This window comes from Grampus griseus, assembly GCF_964374135.1.
Source record: "Grampus griseus genome assembly, chromosome: 12".
NCBI lineage: Eukaryota > Metazoa > Chordata > Mammalia > Artiodactyla > Delphinidae > Grampus > Grampus griseus.
Genome location: NC_139006.1, coordinates 55,529,703 through 55,547,074, shown reverse-complemented (window position 1 = coordinate 55,547,074; position 17,372 = coordinate 55,529,703).

The window sequence follows — 17,372 nt, the reverse complement described above, 5'->3', positions numbered from 1 at the left end:
AGCAGATGGTCCATTACTGAATACCATGGCCATTATCTACTCACAATCTTAGAGACCAACAAGCACAACTTCAGAGCTGTGCTCCCTCTTTCTCCTCTGCATCTGTTCCATTTTTCTGGACCACAAAAATATATAATCCAGTTTTTGAGCCTGCATAAAGTGATTTTTTTGTTGCCATTACTGTTGTTTACTCTTTTATATCTTCTGTATCATTGCTATATATTTGAAGTATGGTCTTTGCCTCAAGTTGCAAACTTCTGACACTAATAGAATTTGAAAACACATTCTGAGAGAAAGGAGGTAGATTATGCACTTGTTAAATGCCACATATTAAGACATATACCTACTCCACATTTGAAGGGAGAATGCCTAGCCTCATGATGAAGAAGATATATCCCAGTTTTATGAGCAAGCATAACTCTACTCCTTTCCTGAGGCAAGACTGTAATTTCTTAACAGCAATCCAAGGTTTCAAGTTAATGGAGCTGCCACAGAGGCAGTGAGTATAACTGAGACCCACTAAGTGTTTATGTGCTCTTGTCTTACCTATTTATTTTCATTTGTGAGTCTAGGTTGAAAGTGATAATTATTTAATTGTGCATATTGGCTTTTTCATTTTTTAAAGTTAACGTGTCACAACAATTTTTAATCTAAAAGAATGTCTCATGCTGTGATAATCAACATGATAAAATGTAAAAATAAATAGCCCACATTTAAAAGATTCCTTTTACCTACCAACAAGCCCTATCTGTTGAATGTAAATTTAATTGCAATATATTTCCTTAATGGTCTCCTTTAATTGGTTACCCCACTATGGTATCTTTGAAAAGTTGAAGTTCTATAACAAATGATTAGTGGTTATTCTTACAAAGAAGCTTGTAATGGTCAGAACACACAGAAATAACATTTTATCAATATTTAAACATTAAGTGAAAATGAATATACTTTGATTTTCCTGGAGTCGAATTCTTTTTACAATAATATTAAAATTTATAGCAAAGAGAGCATGGTTAACAGAAACTAGAACTATTTACAAAATGCTAAGAAACAGGAACATTTACCTAGAATTTCAGCCTCCTTTAATTTTCCTAGATCCTGTAGGGCTTTGAAATTGTGAACTCTTTGAAGACAGAAATGTATCTGTTTAACTGTAATGTCCTTTCAACCGAGTAATCCACTCACAGAGGTCAATAAACACTTGCCCACATAAATGATGAAATTAGGACAACATTCTCTTCTCCTCCACTATAAGACAGAACTATGTGGTGTCACTTTCTTTGTTTCTTCAAATGTTTAAAGATCATACTATTCAAAAATAAAGTGATCTAATGGGCCTCCAGAAATAATCAATTTATTAATTATTAATAATTAATCATGTAATAATTAATCATGATTAATAATTAATTAATCTGTGATTTTTGTCAAGTCGATTTTTACAGAACTCACCTTTGCACTCCTTTCTGCACACATTCACCACACTTGCTCTGAGAGGTATCTAAACCTAATGTATCCATGAACAATTTACTGTGTGCTTTAAACTTTGCATAAATATTCTCATTCTATTCTTACAATACTGCAACTTTCTTTATTCACCCAACATTTTTCAAAGTAAATCTGTATCTATACAGATAGTACTTATTCATTCATTCCTCAGTACATACAAGTTATAAATTCTTCTCACAATGGACTTCTTCTTCCAAGTTTTTGGAATGCAAAGACATTTAGTTTTACAAAGACTTGGAAACTGGAAGTACTACACCATGAGTCTGTGATAACTCCTGACTTATATATCCTTTCTAGCCCTTTGCACAGTTGTGCTTCTAAAGGTAAGTGATTAAATTTATGCACAAAGTCAAGTCTATCTCAAGTTGTGATGATAAAGCTTGCTTTTATCTTTTTTCATTTCTTTTCTTTTAAAATTTCTAATTATATATCTGCCCTTACTCTATATTAAAATCCATCTCAGAAGATGGCAGAGTTGGAGAACACAGAGTTTGCATCTTCTCACAACTAGGGCACTTAACAGGCACTGGTGGAGGACCTTGGGTACCTAGGGGGACAGGAGGAAACCCCGAGTGACTGGGTAGGATGTTGGGGGGAGTGAGGTGGGAGGAGAAGTGGAGGCGGGATGGGACCAGTGGCCCTGAGGGGTGGCTGGGGGAGGGGAGTGGGTCTCACTCTCAGGAAGGGCCCAACCATGGTGAGAGGATCAGTGGGGATGGGGAGAGACCCTCAGAGGATCTGAGGATCCAAAGGGAATGCAACCACAATTTCCCCTGCCCACTTGAGTCCTGGCAAGCCTGCTGGGGTCCTAGGCCTGATCCTCCACCCTTGGCATTCCCCTCTAGCTGCACTGAGCCAAAGTCCCACCCCTCACCCTCCCAGGGCCTTTTCTCATTAGTAGATCTTGAGCCTAAGCCCCACTCCTATCTAAGCTCCACTCCCTGCCTAAGCTCTGGCCTACCACAGGGACTTTTCCAGCCTTTTTTTTTTTTCCTGCTACTGTGGTTGTTCTGTTTTACCTTGGTGTTTTTGTTTCATTTATAATTTTATTTTTCTAATTTTAGTTTATTTTTTTATTCCTTGCTATTGTTCTGCTTTTTTTTTTTTTTCTCTGCTGCATAGCTTGTAGGATCTTGGTTCATAAGCCGGGGGTCAGGCCTGAGATCCTGTGGTGGGAGCACCAAGTCCAAAAAGCTAGATTAACATAGAACTTCAGATCTCAGGGAATATTAATCAGAGTAAGATATCCCAAAGGTCCTCATCTTGGCACCAAGACCTGGTTATACTAACTGCCTGCAAACTCCAGTGCTGGAAGCCTCAGGACAAATAACCAGTAAGACAGGACCACAGGCCCATCCATCAAAAAAATGAGATGACAAAGAAATACATTACAGACGAAGGAGCAGGATAAAAAAAAAAAAAAAACTAGAAGATTAAATAAACAAAGAGGAAATAGGCAACCTACCTGAAAAAGAATTCAGAGTCAATGATAGTAAAGATGATCCAAAACCTCAGAAATAGGATAGAGGCATAGGTCGAGAAAATACAAGAAATGTTTAACAAAGAACTAAAAGAACTATATTACAAGCAAACAGTGATGAGCAACACAATAACTGAAATGAAAAATACACTAGAAGGAATCAATAGCAGAATAACTGAGGCAGAAGAACAGATAAATGAGCTGGAAGATAGAGTGGTAGGAACAACTGCCAAGGAGAAAAATAAAGAAAAAACAGAATGAAAAGAATTGAGGACAGTCTCAGAGACCTCTGGCACAACATTCGAATTATAGGTGTCCAAGAGGAAGAAGAGAAAGAAAAAGGGTCTGAGAAAATATTTGAAGAGATTATAATGGAAAAGTTCCCTAACATGGGAAAGGAAATAGTCACCCCAGGTCCAGGAAATGCAGAGAGTCCCATACAGGATAAATCCTAAAAGAAACACCAAGACACATATTAATCAAACCAACAAAAATTAAATTCAAAGAAAAATTATTAAAAGCAGCAATGGAAAAGCAACAAAAAACATAGAAGAGAATCCCTACAAGCTTATCAGCTGATTTTTCAGGGGAAACTCTGCAGACCAGAAGGGAGTGGCAGGATATATGTAAAATGATGAAAGGGAAAAACCTACAAGCAAGATCACTCTACCCAGTGAGGATTTCGTTCAGATTCGACAGAGAAATCCAAAGCTTTACAGACAAGCAAAAGCTAAGAGAATTCAGCACCACCAAACCAGCTTTACAACAAATGCTAAAGGAACTTCTCTAGGCAGGAAACACAAGAGAAGGAAAAGACCTGCAATAACAAATCCAAAACAATTAAGAAAATGGCAACAGGAACATATATATAGATAACTATGTTACATGTAAATGGATTAAGTGCTCCAACCAAAAGACATAGACTGACTGAATGGATACAAAAACAAGACCTGTATATATGGTCTCTAGAAGAGATCAACTTCAGAGCTAGGGACACATACAGACTGAAAGTGAGGGGATGGAAAAAGATATTCCATGCAAGTGGAAATCAAAAGAAAGCTGGAGTAGAAATATTCATTTCAGATAAAATAGACTTTAAAATAAAGACTGTTACAAGAGACAAGGAAGGACATTACAGAATCATCAAGGGATCAGTCCAAAAAAGATATAACGATTGTAAATATTTATGGACCCAACATATGAGCATCTCAATTCATAAGGCAAATGCCAACAGCCATAAAATAAAAAATCAACAGTAACAAAATAATAGTGAGAAAATTTAACACCCAACTTACACCAATGGACAGAACATCCAGACAGAAAATTAATAAGGAAACATGAGCTTTAAATGATGCAATAGACCAGATAGACTTAACTGATATTTATAGGACATTCTATCTGAAAGCAGCAGAATACATTTTCTTCTCAAGTGCACACGGAACATTCTACAGGACAGATCATATCTTGGGTCACAAATCAAGCCTCAGTAAATTTAAGAAAATTGAAATCATATCAAGTATCTTTTCTGACCACAATGTTATGAGATTAGAAATAAATTACAGAAAAAAAAGTAAAAAACACAAACATAGGGAGGCTAAACAATATGTTACTAAATAACCAAGAGATAACTGAAGAAATCAAACAGGAAACAAAAAAATACATAGAAACAAATGACAATGAAAACACGACAACCCAAAACCTATAAGATGCACCAAAAGCAGTTCTAAGAGGGAAGTTTGTAGCAATAAAATCTCGCCTCAAGAAACAAGAAAAATCTCAAATAAAAAAATTTAACCTTACACCTAAAGCAACTAGAGAAAGAAGAAAAAGCAAAACCCAAGGTCAGTAGAAGGAAAGAAATCATAAAGATCAGAGGAGAAATATATGAAATAGAAATGAAGAAAACAACAGCAAAGATCAACAAAGCTAAAAGTTCATTCTTTGAGAAGATAAACAAAATTGATAAACCTTTACCCAGACTCATCAAGAAAGAAAGGGAAAGGACTCAAACCAATAAAATTAGAAACAAAAAAGGAGAAATTACAACTGACACTGCAAAAAGACAAATGATCATAAGAGACTACTACAAACAACTCTATGTCAATAAAATTGACAACCTGGAAGAAATGGACAAATTCTTGGAAAGGTTCAACTTTCCAAGACTCAACCAGGAAGAATTAGAAAATAAGAGCAGGCCAATCACAAGTAATGAGGTTGAAACTGAGATTAAAAATCTTCCAACAGGGACTTTCCTGGTGGTACAATGGTAAAGAATCTGCCTTCCAATGCAGGGGATGGGGGTTTGATCCCTGGTCAGGGAACTAAGATTCCACATGCCGCAGGGTAAGTAAGCCCACACACCACAACTACTGAGCTCATGTGCCTCAACTAGAAAGCATGTGTGCTGCAAACTACAGAGCCCATGCGCTCTGGAACCTGCACGCTACAACTACAAAGTGTGCACGCCCTAGAGCTTGCACACCACAACTAGAGAAGAGAAAACCTGCATGTGACAACTAGAGAGGAGCACACACCTCACAATGAAAGATCCCGTGTCCCGCAACAAAGATCCCGTGTGCCACAACTAAGACCCAACACAGCCTAAATAAATAAATAAATATTTTAAAAAATCTTCCAGCAAACACAATTCCAGGACCAGAGAGCTTCACAGGCAAATTCTATCAAGAACTTAGAGAAGAGCTAAAATCTATCCTTCTCAAACTCTTCCCAAAAAAATTTCAGAATGAGGAACACTCCCAAACTCTTTCTACAAGGACATCATCACGCTGATACCAAAACCAGAGAAAGATGCCACACACATACAAAAAAAAACCTACAGGTCAATATCAATGATGAACATAGATGCAAAAATCTTCAACAAAATACTAGCAAAGAGAACCCACCAACACATTAAAAGGGTCATACAGCATGATCAAGTGAGATTTATCCCAGGAATTCTAGGATTCTTCAATATATGCAAATCAATGTGATACACCACGTTAATGAATTAAAACTAAAAAACATATGATCATCTCAAGAAATGAAGAAAAAGCTTTTAACAAAATTCAACACCCATTTATGATAAAAACTCTCCAGAAAGTGGGCAGAGAGGGAACTTATCTCAACATACTAAAAGCCATATACCACAAACCCACAGCAAATATCATTCTCAATGGCGAAAAACTGAAAGCATTTCCTCTAAGATCAGGAATAAGACAAGGATGTCCATTCTCAACACTCATATTCAGCATAGTTTTTGAAGTCCTAGCCACAGCAGTCAGGAAAGAAAAAGAAATAAAAGGAGTACAAATTGGAAAAGAAGAAACAAAACTGTCACTGTTTGCAGATGGCATGATACCACACATAGAAAATCCTAAAGATGCCACCAGAAAAATACTACAGCTAATCAATGAATTTGGTAAATTTGCAGGATACAAAATTAATGCTCAGAAATCTCTGGCATTCCTATACACTAATGATGAAAAATCTGAAAGAAAAATTAAGGAAACAATCCCATTTACCATCTCAATAAAAAGAGTAAAATACCTAGGAATAAACATACCTACGGAGACAAAGACCTGTATGCAGAAAACTATAAGACACTGATGAAAGAAATTAAAGATGATACAAAAAGATCGAGAGATATACCGTGTTCTTGGATTGGAAGAATCGAAACTGTGAAAATGATTATACCACCCAAAACAATGTACAGATTCAGTGCAATCCTTATCAAATTACCAATGTTATTCTTTCCAGAATTAGAACAAAAAATTTTACAATTTGTATACAAACACAAATGACTCCAAATAGAGAAAACAATCTTTTTTTTTTTAACTTTTTATTTTAGATTGGAGTATAGCTGATTAACAATTTTGTGATAGTTTCAAGTACACAACAAAAGAACTCAACCATACATATAAATGTATCAATTCTCCCCCAAACTCCCCTTCCATCCAGGCTGCCACATAACATTTGGCAGTTTCTCCTGTGCTATACAGTAGATCCTTGTTGGTCATCCATTTTAAATATAGCAGTATTGATATGTTGATCCCAAACTCCAAGAGCAATCTTGAGAAAGAAAAATGGAGCTGGAGGACTCAGACCCCCTGACTTCAGACTATACTACAAAGCTACAGTAATCAAGACAGTATGGTACTGGAGCAAAACAGAAATATAGATCAATGGTACAGGATAGAAAACACAGAGATAAACCCACACACCTATGGTCACCTAATCTATGACAAAGGAGGCAATAATATGCAATGGAGAAAAGACAGTCTCTTCAATAAGTGGTGTTGGGAAAACTGGACAGCTATATGTAAAAGAATTAAATTAGAACACCACCTAACACTGTACACAAAAATAGACTGAAAATGGAATAAAGACCTAAATGTAAGACCAGACACTATAAAACTCTTAGAGGAAAATGTAGGAAAAAACACTCTTTGTCATAAACCACAGCAAGATCTTTTTAGACCCACCTCCTAGAGTAATAAAAATAAAACCAAAAATAAACAGATGAGACCTAATTAAACTTAAAAGCTTTTGCACAGCAAAGGAAACTATAAATAAGACAAAAAGACAACCTTCAGAATGGGAGAAAATATTTGCAAATGAAGCAACAGGCAAATAATTAATCTCAAAAAGATAGAAACAGTTTGTGCAGCTCAATATCAAAAAAAAATTTAAAAACCAATCAAAAAATAGGCAGAAAACCTAAATAGACATTTCTACAAAGAAGACATACAGATGGCCAACAGGCACATGAAAAGGTGTTCAACATCACTAATTATTAGAGAAATGCAGATCAAAACTACAATGTGAGGTATTACCTCACACTGGTCAGAATGGCCATCATCAAAAAATCTACAAACCATAAATGCTGGAGAGGGTGTGGAGAAAAGGGAACCCTCTTGCCCTGTTGGTGGGAATGTAAATTGATACAACTACTGTGGAGAACAATATGGAGGTTCCTTAAAAAACTAAAAATAGAAGTACCATATGACCCAGCAATCCCACTCCTGGACATATTACCCTGAAAGAAATATAATTCAAAATGACACATGCACCCCAATGTTCATTGCAGCACTATTTACAATAGCCAAGTCATGGAAACAACCTAAATGTCCAGTGCCAGATGAATAGATAAAGAAGAGGTTGTAGGGCTTCCCTGGTGTCGCAGTGGTTGAGAGTCCACCTGCCGATGGAGGGGACGCAGGTTCGTGTCCTGGTCCAGGAAGATCCCACATGCCACAGAGCGGCTGAGCCCGTGATCCATGGCCGCTGGGCCTGTGTGTCCGGAGCCTGTGCTCCACAACGGGAGAGGCCACAACAGTGAGAGGCTTGCGTACCACAAAAAAAAAAAAAAGAGAGAGAAGGTGTTGTACATATATACAATGGAATATTGCTCAGCCATGAAAAGGAACAAAATTAGGTCATTTGTAGATGTGTGGATGGACCTAGAGTCTGTCACTCAGAGTGAAGTAAATCAGAAAGAGAAAACAAATATCGTATATTAACACATATATGTGGAATCTAGAAAAATGGTACAGATGAACTTATTTCCAGGGCAGGAATAGAGATTCAGATGTAGAGAACAGACATTTGAATACAATGGGGGAAGGGGAGGGTAAGACAACTTGAGAGATTAGGACTGACATATATACACTACCATGTGTAAAATAGATAGCCAGTAGGAACCTGCTATACAGCACAGGGAGCTCAGCTTGGTGCTCTGTGATGACATAGATGGGTGGAATGGGGGGATGGGAGGGAGGTCCAAGAGGGAGGGGATAGAAAAAATAAATCAATCAATAAAATCCATCTTATATTTCATTTTAATTTATTTACTACACATATATTAATGTATTGTACATTTTATAATGTTATTTCAAATTCATTGAAATAACATGCATGTAGGTTGTGTTGGGTGGTTCTATTTTACAATTTTCTCATCTTTAAGTAGTTTTTCCTAGATTATTGAATTCTGATTCTTCTTTTTAAGTTAAAGTATAGTTGATTTACAATATTATATTAGTTTCCAGTGTACAGCAAAGTGATTCAATATTTTTATGGATTATACTCCATTTAACATTATTACAAAAAATGACTATATTTCCCTGATTCTTTTCTCTTTCTCTGAAACAAATCTTTCTATGTTCTTTTTGGAGTCATCTCCAAATTCCAAATAAATAATTTGTTTTTTTTTTTTTTTTCGAGTCATCCTTATGGGTGATAAAGCTGTTTGTCAACATTTAGCAATATTACTTCTTGTTGACTTTTGTTATTTTTTCATAGACAACTGGCGAGTTGAACATGTGATCCAGATCATACTTCTCTCACAAAATTGATAAATCTAAAGTCTTTTTGAGATCTTGATGAAATATGCTAAATTTGACACAATCTGACATCTCTTGAGATTTTGGCAAAATATGCTAACTACCGTCTATTTTATACATAGGTGAAGATGACATATTGAACAATAACTCCTTGCTCTCAACTCCCAGAAATAGTTTAGCTGAAGCTTTCATCCAGATCCCTCTAAAAGCAATATAAGGGTACAGGAGCCCCATGTACTGAGAGGTGTGTTTTTGAGACTGGATGCATATTGACTTTTCACAGAGAATAGCCCCCCTTCTTTTTTCCTAAATCTTTAAGTCCATAAATTATTTTCTTCCTTCTCTCCTGCTAAAGGAGAGAAAGAAGGAAATTAACCTTCTACAAACTATGTGTCAAAAATACTTACTTTTCACTCTCTGCAATCATATAAGAATATCATACTGACAGTCTTAGAAGTTGGAAAAATCCCCCATTCCGATTAAACTGTCATAGATATTCTTTTTTATTTCCATTTACATTGTTATAATTATCAGAACATGTGTACAAAGGAGCAAGGAAATAGATGGATTATCCTTTATCAGTGAACTGCTCTGTTCTGTAAGTTGCTGATGGCAGATTCATAATTACATGATTGAAGGATTAAAGGTTTATAGATATTAGGACCATATGAACAGGAAATAACTGCACTGGTGGCATCAACTGATGTTCGCTCAGCTTCATGGTAACTGATTCAGAACCAAAAAATCTAGTCAATAAATGTCTGCTTGTTGCCAGTTGCTAAACTAGACAGATTCAATCTTTTAAGCAAAATACAGCTAGTCGATAGTATTTAAAAACAGCCTGTCAATTAAAATTAAGTAAAACAACTACTGAAAAGAATAAGTGAAATTTTTGCTAGACTGAATTTTCTGGTAAGCTCAATCAAAATATTCTCTCATTATCTCTTTCATGCCGGAAGTGTTTAGTGAGAGCTAAACTGTGCTAAATCCACACTCAGTAATGAACAAGATGGATGAGCCCCTAGATTCTAGGTTTTATTCTAGAATCTGGACAGAGACTGTGGGGTATCACCTGGTGGGGTTTGAAACTAAAGGTTTTACAAAGGTTATCTTTGACAAAAGGGCAATTCTTAAGAAGGGTGATATATAACATATTAAAAAACATCTATAAATATGTTGTCTTGTTAGTCTCATCTTATATTTGTTGCAACACTTCAACCCTGCAGTACACAAAGTAGTCTCCCAGCTAGCAGCATCAGCATCACCTTGAAACTAGTTAGAAATACAGATTCTTGAGCCTCACGTCAAACCTACTATATCAGAAATTTTGATTTTAATGCAGCTAAAGTTTGAAGAAAAATTAGTGTTTATCCAAGTCACCTGTAGGGCTTACTGCATTATAGTCCATTGGACCTCATGCCAGAGTTTCAAACTCAGTATGTCTGTAGTGGAACTTGATAATTTACATTTTTAATAAGTTTCCAGGTGATGCCGAGTTGATGGTCTGAGGACCACACTTGAAGATCCACTGTATTATTGGATATTCATCCTGGAAGACAATATATGGAAATCATCTGGAAACCAAAAAAACACCAGTGTTTGGACCCCACCCCAGAACAATTAATCTCTGTAGATGTAGCCCAGACTTTATGTTAAAAAAAAACAAATTCCATGTAGTTCTAACGTATATCTAGAGTTAAGGAAGCGTGCTTTAGGAAAATCACTCCATGTCCCTCTGCTACTCTTCAGCACACAATAGATGCTGTTCTTCTTACTAAAAACCATTGGGAATTTGAAGCAGATCTCATTTTAAGCTGTTTCTACATAATGCTCCCCCCACTCAAAGCAATAGTAAAATGAAAAAAAAAAATCAGTGAAACATATTATCTAGGTCAAAATAATACATTAAAACCCTTGTTTTCTGCAGAATGCAACTTAATAAGCCACTCTCAACTATAATGAAACTTTTTTCCAACCAGGACATGTGTGTAAATACAATTCTAACAGTTTCACTTTTTAGGAAGGCATGAATATGGGTGGTGGCATAAACCTTAATCACAGTCTTACATCTTGGATTGTAGTGGAATAGAAATGCAAAAGTATTTATTTTATTGATGTACTGAAATAAGTGATAAATCCATGCCTGGCACTTAGGCCATTCCTTCCACTAGTCAAAATGAAGTTTGTAACCTGTTTTTGGAATGAAAAGCGAATGGCAATTTAACTTTGGGAGCTAATTCTTGCTATGTATGAGAGGCTGTGGCCTCCCTTATCAGAGTCTTCTGTTCTGCAGGGAGCCAGTGGGCTTTGAAGTCTCTTTGTTTATGATCTTATTGCTTTTCCATTAGAACAAGCATCAGGCCTGTAAGTTGCTCTGTTCCCCAGTTGAGTCTCCTGTGGCTTTAAAGCTTTCCAAATGCCACAAGTTCTCAACACCCTACCTCCCAACTCCCCTGCAGAATTTGTAAGTGACAAGAAGCTGGAAAAATACAGATGGCATAATTATATATTTTGCAGTTGATTAATCACCACAAAACATTAATCACATTTTGTATAACAATACATAATCAAATTCTTTATAGTAGAAATTAAGTTTCTCTCTGATAGGGAATGGATTCCTTTAGGATATTGACAGGGTTTTTCAGCATCTGCTTGGCTCCCATTCCACATCTGCATTTGATTTTCATCTGCTTTAGGGCTTAGTAAAATGTGGCTTAAAAGTTGTACGTGCCAATAGAAGAATTTGTTGAGAGGGAAGTATTTGCACACATTAGATACTATATTTTTTTCCAGGCCATAACATGTATCTTTAGTGAAAACCATTGGATTTTATTTTCCTAAAGGGTAAACCCACTGAAATTAAACATAAATTACACATTTATTTTCTTAATAGCTCTTGAGATAAATTCTTAATCTTGTAATTAGCTTTATGGTATTATGAGACAAAATATATGTGTAACTTTTATATATACATAACATTTTTATAGTGTAAGTACCTAATTTCTTGATTTTTATAAAATAATGATATAATTGTATGCATCCATTTGTTTATGAATACAGATACTTATAGTCATTTGTCAAATAGCTATAATGTATACACATCACATATATTATATGCAAGCATATACAAACTTCATGTTGCTACACTCTACTATTTTGAGTCTATAAACTAAAACTCAGTAATTCCAGTCACTCAAAAATTATTATATACTCTGACATATATACATATATATATATACACATTTCTTTACTATGTATTTAAGATAAATTAAAAAACAAAGATATACATCATCAAGTGTTTCATACATGTGTCATACATCAAGTGTTTCAAGTATTTAACACTTTAACAGGAACACATGAGCATAAGAAACAAGGAAATTTTACAAAGCAACATATGAACAATAATATAGTAATTTTTTATAGTAATTTAATATTTAATGGTGTGTATGCATATGTGGTGCTATACATATTACACCATGATTACACAAGCTCTACACCAGTCTGTAGAGCTCAGTAGAAATTCACATAATCACATTACTCCGGCCCAATATTGGGATTCATATAGGTATTTATTACAACATATATACAGATATGCAAATATTAAAGAAAAAAAGTTAAAGGAATATGAATTTAGTTTGGATTATTGAGATTAGAGAGAGGAGCATGCCTGTGTAATCTGATTATTGGAAAGAGAAAAAAGGTGTATTAGTAATGATCAGGGAAAATGGTCACCTGGGGAAAGGAAGAAGAGAAAAGAAGATGAAATGCCTGCAGAGAAAGTGAAAACGTAAACCTGACCAGAGTGGAAGAGCCATGTTGAAGAAGGGCTAAAACACCATTTTTGTAATTTTTGCTAATGAAGAAGTGACATTTGTGTCTAGTTTTACTTGAAATGGTTACTAAGGGCAGCCCCTAGAATGGTTAGTACTCTGCGATAATTTTCAACCCAAGAATTCGAGTCTCATAACAGTGAGTTCCCTATGAAGGGCCACTGGAGAAACTGGCACATCCTCTTACATGAAGGTTGTTCACATGGCCTCTCAGACTCCAGAAATCCACAGCCTGTGCCTCCAAGAGGCCATGGCAGAGACTTCCCCAGCACCTCTGCTTGTTGAATGACATGGGCATCTGATGTTCCCCTCATTTCACATGCAGCCAATACAGCTCTGCACACTGAAGGGTAAGCAGTGCAGGTTTGATAGTTTTGCCTTTTGAACAAATAATTTGTCAGTCTATGTTGGGAACTGGGATGTTACTAGTTCTGTGAAGCAGTTTTAGTGCTGTGAAAAGTGGTATACAAATAAAATTATTGATGCCCTGTCAATAGGAACTTCAGGGAGAGGATCAAACAGAGGAGTTGCTTATGAAGTAGGAATAGAGTTTGGGGAAAAGGTGTTAGATTTTACTTTTCTATCTATCATAAACCCCAAAGCATCATTCCAGCAAGAAAAGAACCTGGTATCTGAACAAGGCAGAACACAATTTCTTAGCAGTAGACACATCCCAGTGAAAAACACAAAAGCTGGATTTGTAAAAATCCATTCATGAGGATTTTATTGTAAATTTTTTCCATCACTAGAATGTGCTGGCTGGAACGCTTACATATCTTCAAGCTTTTTCCCCTCTTGGCCTCTATTTCTCATAGGCTTTTAAACTTTCCTTTTAAATGGTCAGATTACCATTCCTAAAGACTGTTGGCTGTGAAACATATTATCAAGATAATTTGTCAAGTTACTCAATACTATAAAATTAGTATATGCAACAAATTGCTTAGATGGATTTGAAAATTTGCTGCCTATTTAAAACTAATAACTATCTACCTAAATCCGAGAAATAGAATTACATGAGGTATATTTGAAAATCAGCAAGGAACATTCTACATCCCACTCTCAACTTAACTAACTCCTGAACATCATTGAAGTCTCTGCCAAAACATTAACTTTCCCAATGATTTTTTTCTTAACCCAATCCCAAATAAAACCCTTCCCAACCACTGCTACATATTCCTGGAGCATCATGAAAACTTTCATCCCATCTTATTGGAAATACTTGTTTACTTTTCTCTTTTTCATTTTAACTGAAAATTCCTAAAAGATAGGAATAGTGTCTTTTTCAGATTAGTAGTTAGAGCACTGTATCACAGTTTCTGATATAGCATAGGTAATCAGTAAATATTTATTAAGAGGGATGGGTGAATTCTCTGAATTTCAATTTCTATATCCAAATTGCCTATTTCATATTATTGCCTGGATGTCTTACAGGCATTTTAAGCTTAACATGCCCCAAACTTATTCCCAATTTCCTCCCTTCCCCCAAACCTGTTCTTTTCATAGACTTCAATTCCATCCTTCTAAGGGATCAGACCAAAAATCTGTCATCCTAATTCCTTTCTCTTGTTTCACATTGTACATTTATGCTATGAGCAAATTCCATATGCTGTAACTTCAAGGTATGTCTAGAATATGACCACCTCTCCTAACCTACACTGCTAATATTCTGGTTCAAAGCAATGACATCTATTACCTAGACAATCGTATACTTCCTACTGTTGTGGAGCACAGGTTCCAGAAGCGCAGACTCAGCGGCCATGGCTCACAGCCCCAGCCACTCCACGGCATGTGGGATCTTCCTGGACCGGGGCACGAACCCGTGTCCCCTTCATCGGCAGGCGGACTCTCAACCACTGCGCCACCAGGAAAGCCCTACTTCTTATTTTAATCACAGTAAATAGTTCGTCACTTCCTTCAGGGCTCTATTTAAATGTTACTTTCTCCTTAAGATCTTCCTTTCTTAGCATATATAACTCCCTTTCAAATGAAACCCATTCTATCTTCCGTGTTCTATTTTTCTGCATAACATTAATCACCATCTCAAATGTTGTCTATTACTAGTCTATTTACTTCATGTCTATCTCCATTTCTGGACTGCAACATTCATAAGGATAGAGGTTTGCCTTTGTATTTACTCTTATTCCCCAAGACTAAAAAAGTGCCTGACATATAAAAATGCCTGACATATAATAAATATTTATTGAGGAAATGAATAAATGTATAGGTGGATAAATAAATGCATAGATATATTAATTATCCAACAAATATCAAATGCAGTTATGGACTAATGCCTCTGGAAACAATAGGTGAAAACAAAGAAAAAACAAGGAAATTTAAGCTCTGATGGAGCTTAAATTCCAACAGTAGGTTAATTCCCTGGTGGTCAAGTGTTTTAAGACTTGGAGCTTTCACTGCTGTGGGTCTTGGTTTGATCCCTGGTCGGATCCCACAAGTTGTGCCATGTTGATCCCTGGTAAGATCCCACAAGTTGTGCCATGTGGCCAATAAAAAAAAAAAAATACAACAGGGGAGGACAAATAATAAATAATTAAACAAGTGAATAAAACAAGTTATTCATAGGTAGTGATAAGCACTAACTATATTATTAAGGGAATAAACAGAGTGATATAATAGAGGTTAACTTGAATGGGACATTGGCTAATTTAGAGGGGGTCATTAGGGAAGTCCTCTTTACAATGGTGATATTTAATCTCAAAGTAGAAGGAGAGCAGGAAAAACATTCTCAAACAAGAGAAAGACAAAGAGAAGTATGAAGATGCCAAGGAAGGAGAGAGCTAGAAGAGCAAGATGCCCAAAAAGCTTTGATGTGATAAGAGAGATGTTGCCCTGAAGGGAGTTGACGAACATGGGAGGACAGAGGGGTTTGTTGGACAGTAATATTTGCTTCTTCTTCACTGTTTAACTGCAATGCTTTGTAAACAACTTCAGTTAAAGCATAAAACACATTATATAAGAATTTTGCTTGTTTGTTATTGAACATAAGCCTCTGATAAACAGAGCCCTTATCCCTAACTACTAGTATCTATACCAGATACAAATATCTGTTGAATAAATGTAATGAGCAAAATTTCCAAACCAGGTGAGAACAATGTATATGAGGGAAGTAACTTTAAATGGGAAAGCAGTTCTGTGCAATTAAATAATACATTATCAAAAAGGGTCAAAACACTGTGTTCCATGTTGTGTTTTATTAGATAAGAACTGAAACAATCCAATCTAGTTTCATTGTTGCTGTTATTGTTCTTCTCTATTTTGTTTGATAGTTGGTCGTTTGGTGGTAAATTTTGGTTTAAATGGTGTTGGGAACTGGGGAAAGAGATAATGAAGCAATTCAGCAAAGAATCCATTAACCCAAAGTACAATGTGCTCATGGTTTTAATTACTGCTTCCAGCGTTTTAATAGGAATTTCAATTTAGATTACTGATAATTAAATCCACTTTTTCTGAATATTAACTACACTTGGTTTGAAATGTTTACAAAAATAACAAAATAAACACAATAAAATTATAAAACAGATCAGTATTTTGTTAAATTAACTAAACATGGAGGCCATTAAACTGATATGGCTTTAATGCCTTGGCGGTTTACCTAAGCAAACCAAAATCTAAGTCTGTAAATGCCTCAAAAATACAAAATCAAAACTCTAAGGATGACTAATCACAAACAGCAAACTAGGCTTTAAGCTGTAGCCAATCAATAGTTTACTTACTTGCTTCCACATTTTCTCTAGAAGTTTCTACCTGGCCTCTGTCAGTGGACCATCCTAACAACTTCTAGTTTGGCTCTGCCTGATTCAAATTGGTTTTTGACCAAATAAACTCATAAAATTTTATCAGTTTATCTTTTAACAGTTCACATTGAAAAAATTCATAAAATATTAATTAAGATTTTGGCATTTTACTTGGAATGTCTTAGTTACCTCTTATTATTTTAAGAGCAGTTAAATAAATTTTTGAATTTTTAAAGGTTAAACATTTTAAAATTTTATTCTCCAATACTTCAACTAGGTTATTAGCTGAGAAGTTATCTAATGATTAAAATCAATATTAATTTACATTTAAATATTGAATTATAATAGAGTAAAATTAATGTTGATGTTCAATCAAATTAAAAATTCCTTAAATTTAAAAGAATTTGAACAATTAATTTTAAATTATGTAAATATAAACTTAAAATTTAACTAAATTTGATTACATTGA